This window comes from Pogona vitticeps, chromosome 2, assembly GCF_051106095.1.
Source record: "Pogona vitticeps strain Pit_001003342236 chromosome 2, PviZW2.1, whole genome shotgun sequence".
NCBI lineage: Eukaryota > Metazoa > Chordata > Lepidosauria > Squamata > Agamidae > Pogona > Pogona vitticeps.
Genome location: NC_135784.1, coordinates 80,647,103 through 80,663,314, shown reverse-complemented (window position 1 = coordinate 80,663,314; position 16,212 = coordinate 80,647,103). Strand labels below are relative to the sequence as shown.

At 40.2% G+C, this 16,212-nt stretch overlaps 1 long non-coding RNA gene across 3 annotated transcripts in view; it reads left to right on the top strand.

Moving 5' to 3' along the window:
* The window catches only part of LOC144586751 (uncharacterized), a 28,548-nt gene extending 13,089 nt beyond the window's left edge, over positions 1 to 15,459 (top strand). For 2 of the 3 annotated variants that reach the window (XR_013541766.1, XR_013541765.1), the window contains exons 2-4: positions 4,295 to 4,386; positions 11,795 to 11,877; positions 15,187 to 15,459. This is a non-coding gene — a long non-coding RNA (uncharacterized LOC144586751). Of the gene's footprint in view, positions 1 to 4,293; positions 4,387 to 8,549; positions 8,614 to 11,794; positions 11,878 to 15,186 lie in introns of those variants that run through there. The other variant, XR_013541767.1, reaches the window with a different exon arrangement.
* The last annotated feature ends 753 nt before the right edge of the window (positions 15,460 to 16,212 follow it).

The window sequence follows — 16,212 nt, the reverse complement described above, 5'->3', positions numbered from 1 at the left end:
CGTTTGTCCGAAGACAATCCTTCCGTGGTCACATGGCCAGTGTGATTTAGACACGGAACGCTGTTTACCTTCCCACCGAGATGGTACCTATTTATCTACTCACATTTGCATGCTTTCTAACCGCTAGGTTGGCGGGAGCTGGGACAGGCGACGGGTGCTCATTCCGTCGCGTGGATTCGATCTTACAACTGCTTGGTCTTCTGACCCTGCAGCACAGGCTTCTGCGGTTTAGCCCACAGCGCCACCACGTCCCTTGTTTTTAATGCATACTTATATGTAATCCTTAAAGGAGGCATCCCAGCAATTATGAGGAAAAAGAGGAAGTGCCTCAGTTTTAAGATTGTACTACCGTTCGAAGTGTTTATAAGTACTTTTATTGTTTTATTTTGCTTTGTGGCTGAATTAATTTGAGCAATCTTCTAACAAATTGACAATGGGTTTATTAACTAATCAAACTGATCCATTGATGAAACATTGCAGCCCTTCCATATGACTGGTCTGCAAACAAAAATGTTAGCATTCATTCAATTAATATGGATCAAATATGTCACGGAGTCACATGAAGAGGGAGTATATGCATGTTAACATGGTTATGTCCGTAATGATGGGAGAGCCAGTGCGATGTATTAGATGCAGTGCGGGGCTAGACCTATATTCAATTCTCTGCCAGGGCGTGGAAATCCATAGGGTGGGTATGGCAACCCTAAATTACTCATTAAACATCTCACACATCTTGAAAATCCTGTAAGCAAGGGTCACAATAGCTGATTTGGTAGGACAGAACGACAGCAACATGGCATTGGTAGAGGCACCATGGTGTTCAGTAAGAGCCTTTTGTAAGTCTTGGTGGGACTCATTTCTAAGTCGGCCCTTTTAAGGACTGAACTGTAAATTGCTTTGATTGTATATAATGCTATAGTAACTCTACTGAGGTGTCCTAGATTCCGAACAGGATGTGCCCCTGTGGCTAAGATTTAATTATGCGTTTATTTGGATTTTTAACCTGTCCTATTTCCAAAGAGCTCAGGGTGAGCAATATCAATTAGAAACAAGCAGCTAGAATACTTGCAAATATAAAATATGTACAGTACTTAAACAGTAAGAAATACTTTCCTGATCCACAGCCACCAGAGAGAATGCCCAGATAAGAAAGCCTTGTGTTACTCTCAGCAGAAGCACTGCAGTATCTTCCACCCATTTAGCTGCTAAGTGAGGGAATGGAAAATGCTGGCTGGCATAGCATTGCAAAGTAAGACAAGTAAGAGCAGAAGATAATGAAAAGCAAGCAGATGATAGAAGTTGATACATATTCCAATTTTGGAAGCTTACACTTCTTAGTATTCCTCACCCTATCTCAGCTGATGAGACATGTACATATGTACAATATATCTCATACACCAATTATGGAATTGGTTGGTTTCTAGACCTTACGGCACAGCGGTTAAACTGCAGTATTGCAGTCAAGACTCTGCTTATAACCTGAGTTCAGTCCTGATGGGCTCAGGCAGCTGGCTCAAGATTGACTCCATCTCTCACCCTTCCAAGCTCAGTAAATTGAGTACCCAGCTTGCTGGGGGGGGGTGTTAATGTGTAGCCTGCATAATAAATTGTAAGTAACCTAATGTTTTAAGTGGTATATAAGCAGCACATTTTACTTTGCTTAACTACTCGTGGTGGTTAGATATTAATGCCATGATCAGAGGCAATATGCCTCTCTACATTGGTACCTGAGGGTAGAAGGTTGCTGGTGTGTTTGTGCTGGTCAGCTTCCCAGAGGCAACTGAGTTGTCATCATGGGAACAGAGTGCTAGACGAGACAGGAATTTAGTCTGATCTAGCAAAGCTCTTCCTATATTCTTAGTATTGGTGATGAAATTGGCTCTGAAAGCAGGACAGATTACTGGTTTGTCAGCCTTCTAATCCCAATAAACAACTGAATGGCTGATCCCAGTTTTCCTGAGATACATCCTCACATGGGGTATGACTTCACAGATACATAAGTGTCCATCTAACTGTTTACAGACCTGCGGGGAATATGACATTTTGGGGTCCTAGTTGGTAAAGGTCACGGGGCAAGTCATTCAGATGGCCTCTGAGTCTAGGCCTTCCCAGACTCCCCAAAAGAACCTGCAGTTACCACCTGCTAATTTGCCAATAGTAACAAGGCTTTCCCTTGCATAGGCTTGTCTGTGTACTTCAGGGGTGGCACATGGGGTGAAACAGACAACATCTACAGTCTGCCCAGACCAGAATGGAAGTACATAAACCCAAACTCTAGATGCTTAAAACCCAGAACATTTAGATCAAAGTAATAAATAATGGTTCTAACTAATAACTTTAACTGGCTCCTTTCTTTGGCAAAATTCTTGACTACCAGTCTTTTATCTCATCCCTTAATAACCAGCCAGAGACGGTGTACTCATCTCTTTATCTGACTCTACCCATCATTCCTTCTCACTCTTTATTTGCCAATCATTCCTTCACTTGTTCCATTCATTCTTCCCATAGAAGGTCCTACTAACAATTGGATGTTTCTTGGTTACTGCTTTTCTGCTTCTTTGCTCTCCAGATAGGTTCAACAACAACATATGGACCGTCCTGACTGGAGATGATGCAGATGTCATCCGTGTTTGTGTGGGGTGGGGCTTAGTTCATGGAGTGTGGTGGATGATCCCTGTACAGTGTTTGTATCTGGAGATCTTAGGTAGGTTGTCTTTGTTCTCCAGTTCAGTTGGACTACAATTTATTGGTCACTCTGGTGGGAGATGATGGGACATTGTAGTCCAACAGATGTGGGGGGGCACCAGTTTGGACAAGATTGCTGCAAGAGTTTGGAGAAGAGAGGGAGCTATCTTGAAATGACATAAGATAATAAGGTGAACATGTGAAATAATAATAAATACGTTAGCAATATGCTTATGCAGTATTCACTATATGAGTAGGATACTTGAGCAAAGCTTGTCTATTGTTTGTGCTGCCTGCCTGTTCAGTATAGTTTCCATTGCCGTGTACCTCCTTTGTGCTCTGCTCTGCTCTGCTGGGATAAGGCTAGAGTGATACACCTCCGTGCTAAGTGTCCTCCTTCTACCTGCATGTTGGGATTCCAGCATCACCGGTAGAGGGTTACATAGAGTTGTGAAAGCGATGTTGGATTTAGCACATGCGGTTCAACTGGACATCGGTTGTAACTAAGTCCCATTCATTTCAATGGCCCTGCTCTAGCTGAGACTAATGTTAAGGAGAGAAATGAGAACTGAGGAAACTCCAGATGCTGACAACATCCCTCTCTTCTTCCAAAAAAGAAACAAACAAGCAACCCACTCTTTTAATGCTGCCTTTTGGCAATGTCATGCTGGCATCTAGGTTCCATTGCAGCACCCTCAGTGTAGAAGATTGTAAGGCTTTCCAGTCAGCATAACTGGATTATGCCATCACACTATTTATCTCCAGATATATTGCCTATACAATGACAATTTAGAAATGGGTTTAAAAACAGACAATTGTGCATATTTGGGCACTTCAAAACTTTTTTTAAAAAAATCTAATTTTAAAAAGTGATCCAACAATATCATAGGATGTGAATGAAGTGATTTTTATTGAAATATCATATTCATCTGACAGATTGCATTCTTTCTCACCTCAGGTCCTTCTGACATTCTGTAGCTATTTACTCCACGACACTGTTACAGAGAAAAGGAGTCTCTGAACAGCAAAATGAGTCAAAGGCCTAGGAGAGTATCAAAGAGAGAAAAAAGGATATTTTCTGAATCAGTTCCCCATGAAATCACGGAAACTAATTTTTTTTCCCCTGGGGATAACAGAATGGATCAGTAGGTGTCTTGGAAAGTTCATACTGGATTTGAAAGCCACCCCGCAAGCTGATAAATAAAATATAAGCAAATAAATAAAAACACCGTGGCCCCTTTAAATGGGAAGACTGCAGAACTGAAGGTGGGAGAATAAATTGGGAAAGAAATTCCCTTTTCCACTTTGAAAGAAGAGTCTGAAACTTGTCCTTTCTACCTCTGGTGATTTAATCACATATGATAACTGTATAAATCAAATCTCCCTCATTCCCTCTCAAGTATGAATTAGCTCTTAATTAGGCCATTGGACAAAATTTCAAGTTAAAATGAAATGCATCTTATGAATAGGTTGGAATATCATCCTATGTGAATGTAAAGGTTAACTCATCTGTCTCCTGCAAGTACAGCAGGGACCCAATTTCAGTCTTGTTCTCAGTGGTTTGACCCCAGTAACTCCCATTACTTTCTCCCGCTTTTCATGAATGCAGGTCAGCAGAGTCTTATGCCATCAGTGTTCCAGATCTCAGCGAAGCAGACAATGACACCACATTGTCATTTTCATTCACAGGAGTAGACTTTGGTAAGTCTTTCGATGACAAAGGTTGTAAAATATGAAGTCCTTTATGTCTGTGTCTATGGGTAAGACATAGGTAGGCATGCTGAGAATCTCAAAATGGCCCACTGGGCTTCTGATTTGTGAGCAGGCCCTGACAGAAAACTTTACCCTTGTGTTTTTCATAGAGGTCACTTGCAGGAGCATGCAAGTAAAAACTGAATTTTTTTTTTTTTGCCAGATTTCTCTGAATTGGTCTATTAGGGTAACTTTGCCATCTACCTAGGAGAAGCATGTTAACAGTTTCTGTCCAAATGGGGACTAATTCCTAGACAATTTTTCATAGGTTCTCTAAAGGAAAGTCTTCTGTCCCAAATATGGATATGTTCTTGATGTCTGAGAATAAAGAGAGACTAGCAGTTTGAGAAATATATTGTTCTTTCAATTATGTAAGCTGCCTTGGGTCATTTTTAAGGAGAAAGACAGGGTAAAAATATTTTAAATAAATGCATAAAATGAACTTCAGCAGGTCCAAAACACAGATTGCTGACTGGGCCCGGTTACAGGGATCACACCAGCCCTTTGTTACAGCAGCTCCACTGGCTGCCAGTCCAGTTCCAGGCTGAATTCAAGATGTTGGTTGTAATCTATAAAGCCCTAAGTCACTTGGGCCCAAGCTAGCTCAAAGACCACAATCTCCTTTTATGAACCTGCTTGAGTGTTAAGATCAACAGAAGAGGGCCTCCTCTGTTTCTGTTGGAACTCCCTCCCATAGGAGGCTACGTTGACCCAATCTTTGGTGTCCTTCCTCAAGCAGACAAAGACTTTTCTCTTCAGGCAAGCTTTTCCTGAGTGATTGGCTGCTCAAATGGGTTTTTTTTAAAAAAAATGGATTGTAGTACCTTACTGCTTTGAATGTATTGCTCGTATTTTTGGTATGGTATTTGTTTGATACTTTTTAGTATTTACATACTAATTGTTGTTAGCTTTTACTTTGTCTTTTAATGATGTGAGCCACCTTGGGTCCTTTTAAGGAGAAAGGTGGAGCACAAATATTTTAAATATAAATAAATAGACAGACAGACAGCTTTTTTGAGAAATACGTTGAGCATGTAAATAAAAGTGGTGCTCCCCCAAGTGGTGAATGACACCTCTGTATCTTGCCTTCCAACTTACTTTGGTTTTGATTGGTCTTTTGAAGGAAACTACAAGGTTGCTTTGAAGTCTGATTGCAGATTGCATATCTCTGAGCAAAGCCTGCTACTCAAGGGGAAATGTTGTTAACTTTTTTTTTTAATCACAGGGAATATTCACTTCCCTATGACATCTAGTTTGGAGTCTGGGTTCTGTAAACATCTTATGATGTTGACTGTCTCCCTGGAGAGCTTGATTCAACAGAATAAAAAGAAATAAACAGAAATATTTCAAAACTTTGCTAACTCTCCAGTAACCTCTTTTCAGATCCCAAAACTTCTCATTACTCAGAGAAGTGGGTGAGCATAGCTGTGGCTTAGAAAATGGCCCTATGGATAAATTCTTTACCATTAATACAAGATTTAGCTCTTCCATTGCCTTCCTGGGTGGTTTCAGGGCTTATATTCATTTAGAAAATCCACCACACATCATTTCAGAGGGGCAAGCTACTGTCTGAATATTCTGGTATGTAAAAACTCTGGGCATGTAGAAAATATGCAGACAACTGGGCCACCAGAGGAAAGAATGTGTTTTCAGTGGGGAGCATTCAAACATGCATTCTATGTGTATTCTGCATCCTATTTGGCTTATGCATTGTGGGTTTATTTTTAAAAAAATGCAGATCAAACATTAGTTTTCACAAATATGAAATATAACAAAACCATTGGCCAAAACTCTGTAGGGGGAAAATGTGTGCATAAGGCCAATCATGCAGCAGTTATTCCCTTCTTACTAAAGACAAACAAGTGAGTCCTAGATCAAATCAGATCTGAAGTATCTATGGTGGCAAAAATGTTGAAACTGAGGCTGTCGTGAGAGCTTGGGCCCATCATGAGAAGGCAGGATTCTCTGGAAAAGACAATAACGCTGGGAGAGGTTGAAGGCAACAGGAAAAGGAGAAGACCAAGTATGAGACAGATTTAACTAACAAAAGCTACAGGCGTGAGTTTGCAAGAGCTGAGCAGGGCTGTTGAGGACAGGACATTTTGGAGGTCGCTCATTCCTGGAGCCACAGGTCAGGGGTGACTTGACAGCACATACTAACAACAATTATACTTGGTGGTACAGTGGGGTCTCTACTTAAGAACTTAACCCGTATTGGAAGGTGGTTCTCAAGTTGAAAAGTTCTTATGTTGAATCTGCATTTCCCATAGGAATGCATTGAAAACCATTTAATCCGTATCTGCTCTTTTCCGTCCATAGAAACTACAGTGGAACCTCTACTTAAGAACTTAATCCATTTTGGAATGGTGTTCTTAAGTTGAAACGTTCTTAAGTTGAAGCAAAATTTCCCAAAGGAATGGACTGAAAACCAATTAATCCGTTCTGGCTGTTTTTTTGTTATGTAGAGGTGCGTTCGTACATTGAAGCATTAGTTCCCATAGGAACTAATGCAAAGCTGGTTAATACGTACTCTACCATTAGGGGGAGAATTTTTTTTTAACCTAAGATGACCTAAGGTTAAAAAAAGAGCAGGAAAGGGTTTTTTTCCTGTTCTTATCTTGGATTTCTGTTCTCAAGTAGAAGCAAAATTTAGCAAATGGAGCTGTTCTTAAGTTGGATTGTTCTTAAGTAGGGACGTTCTTAAGTAGAGACCCCACTGTAGTTTATCTGATATAGAGTAAATCACCTAAAACTGCCTAGTAGAAACTGTTTTCCCCTTGATCTGAGACTTGGTCTTTCACTAACCATTTTGAACACTAAATCTATTAACCAACATACTGAATCAGTTATCTCTTCATGGGATACAAACCCTATTGAAAAGATGCCTTTTACTACAGGTGTGCTAAAGTTCCAATAATCCTCCTAATAACTAAAGTTACGCCTGAAGAAACAGATATGTGTTTTCAAAGGCCAGTTTGTCCTCTTTCCACAGTACTACAGAACAGAACACATTTGAAGCAGAAATATAGGGTTACTCTTGCTGAATGAGGTAATATTGAAGAAATAAAAGCAGACACTATTGCAACATGCCCAAGTGTAACTGACTTAAAAACCCTACAGTAGAACTCATCAACACACTGATTTATATTAGCTTCCTTGAAGCATTCTGGAAAATGGCATTAGGTTAGTGGACGACCTCAGTCACGATTCAGGCAAAACAAGATTTCTGTTAATCAATATCAAACCAATAAGTAAAAAATGAAATGTGAACTGCTTCATACTCTGTGCAGACAAACCAAACTGTAGTATGAAAACAGAATGCTGAATTATATGAGCACTCTTTAAACTCCATTTAAATTTTGCCCACTGCTGAGACCGCCATTTGCCAGCATCATAACTAATAACAGAAATATTGCTGAAACATCAGTTTTCATAAGGAGCCATTAGGAGAATGAGAAAATAGAGACATCATACAGGAGAACCAAGCTTTTTATAACACTTCTTGCATAAACGTTCAAGAAGGGTGGGTGGAAATAATAACAGAGCAGTGAACTTGCTGTTTCAAAGCTTGCTTAGTGACTAAAACTGCATACAAAATGATTATCCTGGGATAGCATATGGGAATAGGATCCCAAAGCCAATGTTGCTCCAGATAATATCTAATGGTAGGATGGGTCAAAACAAAAGTGCAGAAGTGTCAAACAAGAGGCCAAGGGACCTTGCACTTAAATCAATCACCTGAAATCAGCTTGGGTAAGTCCTTCCTTGACAGTTACTTCCATTTCCAGAACATATAGTAAGCAGCTGGATGTGATGTCATTGTATTCATAACTTTAGAAATTGTAACTTACTGGAGAAGACAGATTAGACCGGGTTATGAAATTCAGCATGTCCCCAGATCTTAAAAGGGCTTAAAATCCTCTTTATGATCCTCAGCAATAAACCCTGCTCTCTGGAGACAAGAAGACAATGGATGATGAAATATGCATGTCTATGGCTGGGGAACAAGATTTGTATCTTCAGCACAACACCAATTATTTATTTATACATACATCCAATGTCATTACTGTACATGGTGACTCACAGAGTATTACTCCTTTCTTCTTGTGCAGTTTTCAAGCTTATGGGTGCAGAACAGTATTGCTTTTTTTTGCTTTGTGTGAAAGCAAAAGTGGGGTAAGTAAGGATGCTGTTTCGGGTGTAGTGTATCTGATTGCATCTGTCATGACAACATGGGAAAAGAACAAAGGGGATAATCAGTGCTGAGCATTGCTGAGGAGACAAGATGGTAAAAGGGGGGGGGGTTCTGGAGATGAGCACCTCAGGGCTTTAGGACTTAGGGACCTAGAGACCAAAATCCTAAAGACCAAAGAACATTGTGAAGTTCACTTACCCAGAGCTTTGGGGAGCCAGCTTATTTATTTTATTTATTTATTTTTGGACTTATATACCGCCCCATAGCGCTACAAGCACTCTCCGGGCGGTTTACAATTTTAATTATACAGGCTATACATTGCCCCCCCCAGGAAGTTGGGCACTCATTTTACTGACCTCGGAAGGATGGAAGGCTGAGTCAACCTTGAGCCGGCTACCTGGGATTTGAACCCCAGGTCGTGAGCACAGTTTTGGCTGCAGTATAGCGTTTTAACCACTGCGCCATGAGGCTCTTCAACAGTCTTGCCAGCTGTTGACTGGATGAATCGCTACACTCAGCAGGAATTCAGTAAAACAGTGTATCTACTTTAGCATCTGGATTTGTATCTTCAGCACAGTACATAATGGACAATGGCAGTTTCCAGCTCCCTAAGCATGGAGACCACGTGATCCCCGGTCTCCTTTCATGCAATCGAAGAGATGACCAGAAGCTTTGGCTTTTAATTTTAAAATCACAGCCGTGAAGCTTTAAGCAGTGATCAAGGATGAAATCCAGGATCAGATGTTGACCACGTCTTACAGGCTATAGGTTAAATAGCCTGAGGTTCCCAGAATTCAGGCATCACAGGGAACTTTGGTTAGCTTAAAGGTGGATAACTAAAGAGGAAAGAGGAGAGCATTCAAGCCAGGGGCATGTTAACAAATATCTGAATGAAACCACTAATGAACAGAGAAGAGCACAGTGATAAGAAACCACTCTTTTCTGCTTCCCTGATCCTCCAGAATCTGCTATGGTTCTTGCCAATGAGCCATTGCAACAGTCCAAGTGATACCTCAGCAGTCTGGATGCTCACTCCTTCCAAGCAAAAAGGCAGCCAAACGAGAGCATGCCAGTCCAGAACTTGAGAAAGATGTCAGGGTTTGGATTTTAGTGTGCTAGTCTGCACAGTGTGATTTATGTCTATTGTTTTAAAACCCAGACTTTCTTTATGAAATCCTTCTTGAATGCTCAGATTTGGCACAATTTGACGGAAAGTGTTTGCTCAAAGGTGACAGCAAATAAACTAGAGAAAGTGCTATGGAACATTTAGATTAACTGGGCAATTTGAATGCATTTTTTTAAAAAAAGATTTTTATGTGCCTGTTTAGGGCTCTCCTTCATTTGGAGGATTTTCAGCAGAGGTTAGATGGCCACCCTATCAGGCTGTGGATTTTCTGGTTTGGCAATAGATTGGACCTGATGACTCTTGAGGTCTTTCTCAACCATACAGTTCAATGTTTTCTATAACCCTGCAATTGATTCAGCTTCCTCTTCCACATGGGTGCAGGGTTTGCTCCAGATAACATCATTGCAGGTTGCTGGGTTTGTGCCAAATAACATTTTCACCCCAAACATCATCCATAGGAAACTAAGGGCAGTACAGTATTTTTGTGCCGGTTTAAGGGCAATCCTGATTTGGAGTGTAATAGAAATTGGTTGCGGTGACCAGAAATGGCATACAGAAGAGGAAGAGACTGAGCGAAAAACCAAAGTGTTAAGTAAAACCATGTTTTCAGTTAAAAATTCTTATAGTGTTCTACTAGAGGAGTGAAACTGGAAGTGGTAAAGTAATGGTTGCATGTATATAGAGCAGGAGCAGTTTCCCAATATCTGGGGGCAGCCCCCACCTGTCTGCTGACCCTGCTGGACTATGACCCCCATCCAGCTTAAAAAGTCCCTTGCACCATCAACTTCCCATCCCAAAATTTAAAAATTCAAAATTTTGCTGAACGATGTGATGTGATCCTTGCATCCACAAAAATGCTACAATGGCCCCTAGAGGGCTCTCTCAGAGCAAAATCTTTTCTCCTGAAATTTAAAAATGTGGGGGGGGGGAAGAAGGGGTGCTGGGTGCCATATTAGGACATCTCCAGAGGCACATGGGGCCTACAGACAGCCAGTTGCCTGTCCTTGGTGTACAGCAAGGGTTCTCAACGTTGACAGTCGTGGATTCTATCTCCCAGAAACCCTGAGAAACGCCATCAACTCCTGGCAGTGTTAACTTGGGCTTCTGAGTATTCTGGCCCAAATGCTGTTATAGGGCCAAGTCTGGAGTTAAACAATATAATTCTGTCCTTAAAAGAAACTATATGCCTTCCCTTTTGGGGAGGAGGAGTGGAGGCTGACACATGCCCTCTGCAGAGGACATGGAAGACTAATGTTTTAATTAACAATTTAAGAATGTTAATTTAATGAGTTAGGAACTCCAAAGCAATACCTGTTTAGGGATTCCGGGGACAACTGAGATGTGGAGGTCTTTTAAATGCAAAGGTTTTAGTTTTAAATATATATACATTGTACAGTAGTATTTAATCTAAATGAGTTTGGTATAATTGTTAATTTTGAATTTTTTTTGTATGCCACCTTGGGTCCCATCTAGAGGAGAAAGGCAAGATTAAAAAGTCAAATAAATAAAAACCTTATTTGGATTAATTACAACATATGTGTGTAGATTTAGAGATGTAGAATGATTAAGTGAATTGACCATGGTTGAAAGCAGACATTTGTGACAGATTCCAGAATTCCTGATTCCAAGATTTACACCCACAAGAGCCTTCTTTTATTTCCTCTCTTTTCCCTTAGAAATGCAAGGTAGGAGGTCTGTTCGAGTGGCCCTCTATTTCCCCCCCTACCATTTGGGTTCCACCTGCTTTTTGTCCTAATTAAAATCCATCTGATTTTACTCTCAAGAAATGTAATGCTTCAATTTTTCTTCAAAAGACACAGAGGAATCCACAAAAGAATCAGAGCTGGGAATGCAGAAGTTAAAAAGCTAGAAAGCAATGTAAGAAGTAGTGAATGTATAAAATAAGTGGTATATGGACCAAATAGGTGGACATTTTGAGATTACTAACAACATACGTTTCTTCTCAAACAGTTGGAATTAAACGAGACTTAAATTTTGGAGAAAGAAAGAACTATCACTTCTTTTCTTCCCATCAGGTCACAGATGATGGGGCAGAAGAAAATTTTTTACAAGCAGACTGAAAAGAGTGAAGCTGCAAGAAGATGAGGTAGCACATGAGGTATCTCTTGTGGGCAAGCCAGTATGAAAAATTAGATATTGCTATTTAATTTCTCTAGGAATCCAAGCCAAAATACAGTTGCTCAACACATAGGAACAATAGGATGATTAAAGGTTTGGCAAGGTGGCCAAATTGGAGTGGGTCAGAATGTGCTAAAAAAGTTGCTGAAGGTTGTGTAGAGGTGTGGTATGCCATTTGATGTGATCCTTGCATCCACATGCAAGGATTCAGTGGGCTTGGGTCACACACCACACCTCAAGCAACCCTATTTAGCCACATCCTTTTAAAGGAAAACAAAAGGAAAGAAAACTATCTCCTTGTCCCTTACTGTCCCTTCCTCTAAGGATGAAGCCTTAAATTTTATTTTTTTTCCCCTTAAAGGCATAGCATATCAGTGCTGCTTTATAAAGCTTTGAAAAAACTTTGCACCCTCTCTATTCACAGAGGCATGGAGGGAGCTTTAAACATCCCAATATTATTAAGCGGCTTAAGCTGTCTGCTTAAACCACTTACCAATATTGGGAAACTGAATGTTTAAGCAATCCACTTTGGTTTGATCCCAGTGATTGCATGTTCTGGAACTGAACCAAAATAGAGCCTCTGACTGGTAACCCTAAAGTGCAAGTATGAACATATCAGGGATGGGTTGTATCACGATTGCACTTGCATTGTGTGGTTGTTTGGAAAAAGAACAAACCAATCAGTCCCCAGAACAAAACAACAGGACAAATCTCCATCTAGCTGCTCTTCCAATTGAATTGCCTTCAGTCTATCCCTAGAGAATACACTAGATACCTGTCCTGGAGGATAAGCAGAGCAATTAATTTTCATTGCAGATTCTGTCTCCCCCTGCCCCCTCCCCCCTCCCTCCCCCCTCTCTCTCCCCCTCTCCCTCTCCCTCTCCCCCCCCTCTCTGTGTATACATTCCTCTTTCTTTCTTTCTTTCTTTCTTTCTTTCTTTCTTTTCTTTTGGATGACCATCTCTCAGATGCTTTAGGCATGGATGTCCTACAATGGCAGGATGTTGAACCACACAAACTTTGGCATCCCTTCAAATTCTATGATCCACATTGTTTGTGCTTGCAGGAACACATGCACACTCCACTTGTAATCTAGAATCTGTCTTGTCTCTTCATCTCAGCTTCATAAGGTAATATTACCAGTTCAGCATTGTACAATAGAGCTCCCTGTATCAATTGGTTCCAAGCCCTTCTGGCTGCTGAAAAAATGCATATTATAGCAAATGCTACATGTACCATAGTGTCCGGGTTCTGGTAATGCTATACATAGCGTGGTCTCTGGCTCCCTCTAGTGGCCAATTCTGGTAACTTCATCTTTAGAAATGTATATCTGTAGGGTTTTTGTTTTAATATTTTTAATATGTTCAGACCACAGATAAGTAAATCTGTGGATACTAATACCATGGATACAGGGGTCTTACTATATATAGATAATTGTTGAGAAGACGCTATAGTTGTAATCCTAACCCCAAAGAAACCAGAAACACTGAGGAATCCCTTAATGGAGAGATCAGAGTTTTTCAACTTCTTTCCATCTGAGCTGCTGCTCTGGAGAAAAGAGGAGCTTTCAGGAGTAGCCACTGCAGTCAATGGAATGAATGGAACCTCTTGCCAGATTTGTAATTGTTCTCATACATCCTCATTCAGGGTGGAAAGAATTTGATGGTTTAATGAATGAATGAATGAATGAATGAATGAATGAATGAATGAATGAATGAATGACCAATCTGTTATTCTTAGAACATACCCATATTTCTACCTGTAGATACACGCCACTGAAAATTTGATTGACAATGATTCCCTGTAGATTCATCCTGCAAAGAAAAGTAGGCGCGTGCATGCTTCATGCAAGATGATAGGGATACATTACATCTTACATCCATGTCAGCATTTGCCACATGTGAGGAGGCATGACTTGTGACTCGGAGACCTACGAGCAACACATGCATTAGCGGATAGGGGCTTCTGACGTCTGCACTTTGTTTCTGACCCCACATAATTGGAAATAAGGCTTATTCTTCTGACTTACACAGATCATCAAATTTAAATCTTCCGTGATTTAGAGCCCTGTCACAGTAACATTAAGCGCTTGGAGAACAATTGTTCTTGGGAGACTTTCATTTTTCAAACGTTCTGCTCTTAAAAGAAGCTGAAGAAATAAATGAAAACACTGGAGGCTAAACAAACCTTGGAGTTTTTGAAGAGGGCCCTTTTCAGAAGGAAAAGCACCTACTCAAAGCAATGCCTTGAACCATGACAAATACCATTTGAGTTTCCTCATATATATATTTGCACGATAATGAGAAGGCCTACGTGTAGCAGTCTAAAAGCACCTCAGAGGAATAACTCTTGTGCTGTCAAATGTAATTCTGAAGAACCTTTCCATTTAATAAAAAGAAGGAGACAGGTTCAATTAGTAAGAAATATTCCCCATAAATGAGATTATTTTAAAGGCACTTGCAATGCTATCAAATATTTCCAGTAAATGAACAGCTGTCAAACAACATCATTTGTATCATTTTACTTCCTGTCCCTTTTTAAAAACCCCATTTTATACTTGGTCACTTATTCTGAATATTCCAAAACCCACAGTCACAACTCATGCATAATTGTTCATTCCCACAGGGAAACACCTATACATCTAATGGGTGAGCAAAGTGTTCCAAATATTTATATATTTAAACTCTCTCTGCAGTAGTTGATTCTGTCACTGTGCCATAGCAGTACTGAACCAACAAATCTTTTCCTTCATTCTGCCTTCTAAGAGAGAATAGGTGACATCTCCACAGATATCTTTTTGATGAATGTGGCATTAAGTAATGGTTTGTGAAGTGTGATATAGACATTGTAAGCAAACACCATATACATTTTTTTTTATTTTGAAAACATTTTTCAAATCAACATTAATTCTTGCTAACTCAAGAAAAAAAAAGGAATAATAGGAACTATGGTGGGTATTAAGATCTACTGTTATGCCACTGTTATTGCCATCCCAATACTATTATGCCAATTATGTTTGGAATGAGTGGACAGATTCTGGAGTTGCCACCATGATGCCTATTCAAGCAGTCAAGTTCCCTGCGAATAAAATATTAAGCTCAGCAGACAAGAACATTTCCACCAGTATTGTAGATCTCATTTGCATCCTCTCTCAATTCTTCATTTGATGTCGGGTGAAATGGAAAGTTCATAGTCCTATTTCTACCATGTACATCTTGGCGGCTTGGGTTTCTGTTGGATACATGCCAATAGCACTACCTTTGACTTCTGCTTCCCTCTTTTATTGCAGGCTGAAATCTGTTGTGTGAGGGCTCTCTCTGTTGCCGTCTGTTCACCATCACCCAGCAGATTAAGAGATGATTCCAAGTATCCCAAATCCAAGCCCACAAGCATTTGGCAGATGGTTCTGTGATGAGTAACAAGCATTTTGGAAAGGAAATCCATCTCCATTTCTGATCAGCATTTTCGAGGTCATGTCTTGTGAAGCAGATAATAAACTTCATATAATATGTTCTTGACAATGCTCTTGACAAAACTGTACAATTAAACCATTATACCCAAACCTTCTGTCCTTTGTATCTGAGCTTGGAAAAATTAATGACAATGCTGGCTGAGTTTTTCTGGAAGTTTTAGTTCCTGAAAGTAACTTTTTCCACGGTCTGACATCTCTCTGTCTCTCTCCCTCTCTCTCTTTGGTGTGTTGAGATGTTCAGGAAAGAAAAATCTTACAATGAAATTTCACAGATTTTTTAGCTCAAAGGCCATTTGAAACAGTCCATTTGAAATCAGATCCAGTATTAGGATTCCACCAGAAGATATCTAATTCATCTATCTTAGTGACAGTGTCCCTTTAAATTTTGGCAAGAAATACTGCAGCAATTATTTTAGCATCTGTCTCACAGGAGTAAATCTAAAGTTGCTTGGGTGGCTCATCCATTCTTGGTTTTAGCTTGAATTTCAAAGGATCTAGCCAAGGTGCTGAACCCTATTAACAAAAAGGCAGTTTGAATGGTGATTTGAACGTTCAGACTGAAACCTGAAGTGGATTTGTGACTACCACAACATCAGAGACACTTGCCTTCACTGGTGTGTAGAATGAGACACCCTCATGCTTTGGTGATGCAGTCTCTCCTTGTTCCTACTGGATATACAAGACATATTGTTCACAGCTCTCTCTTTTACGTTCTTGTTGCTCTCCCATAATGGAAGGAGATGATTCTCTGAAGCAAAGTACTGCACCTTCTTTAAATTTTCCTGCACTCTGAGGGAAACTGAGGAGGGCTTCTCTCTTCCACTCCGGCAAAAGCAATCAGAA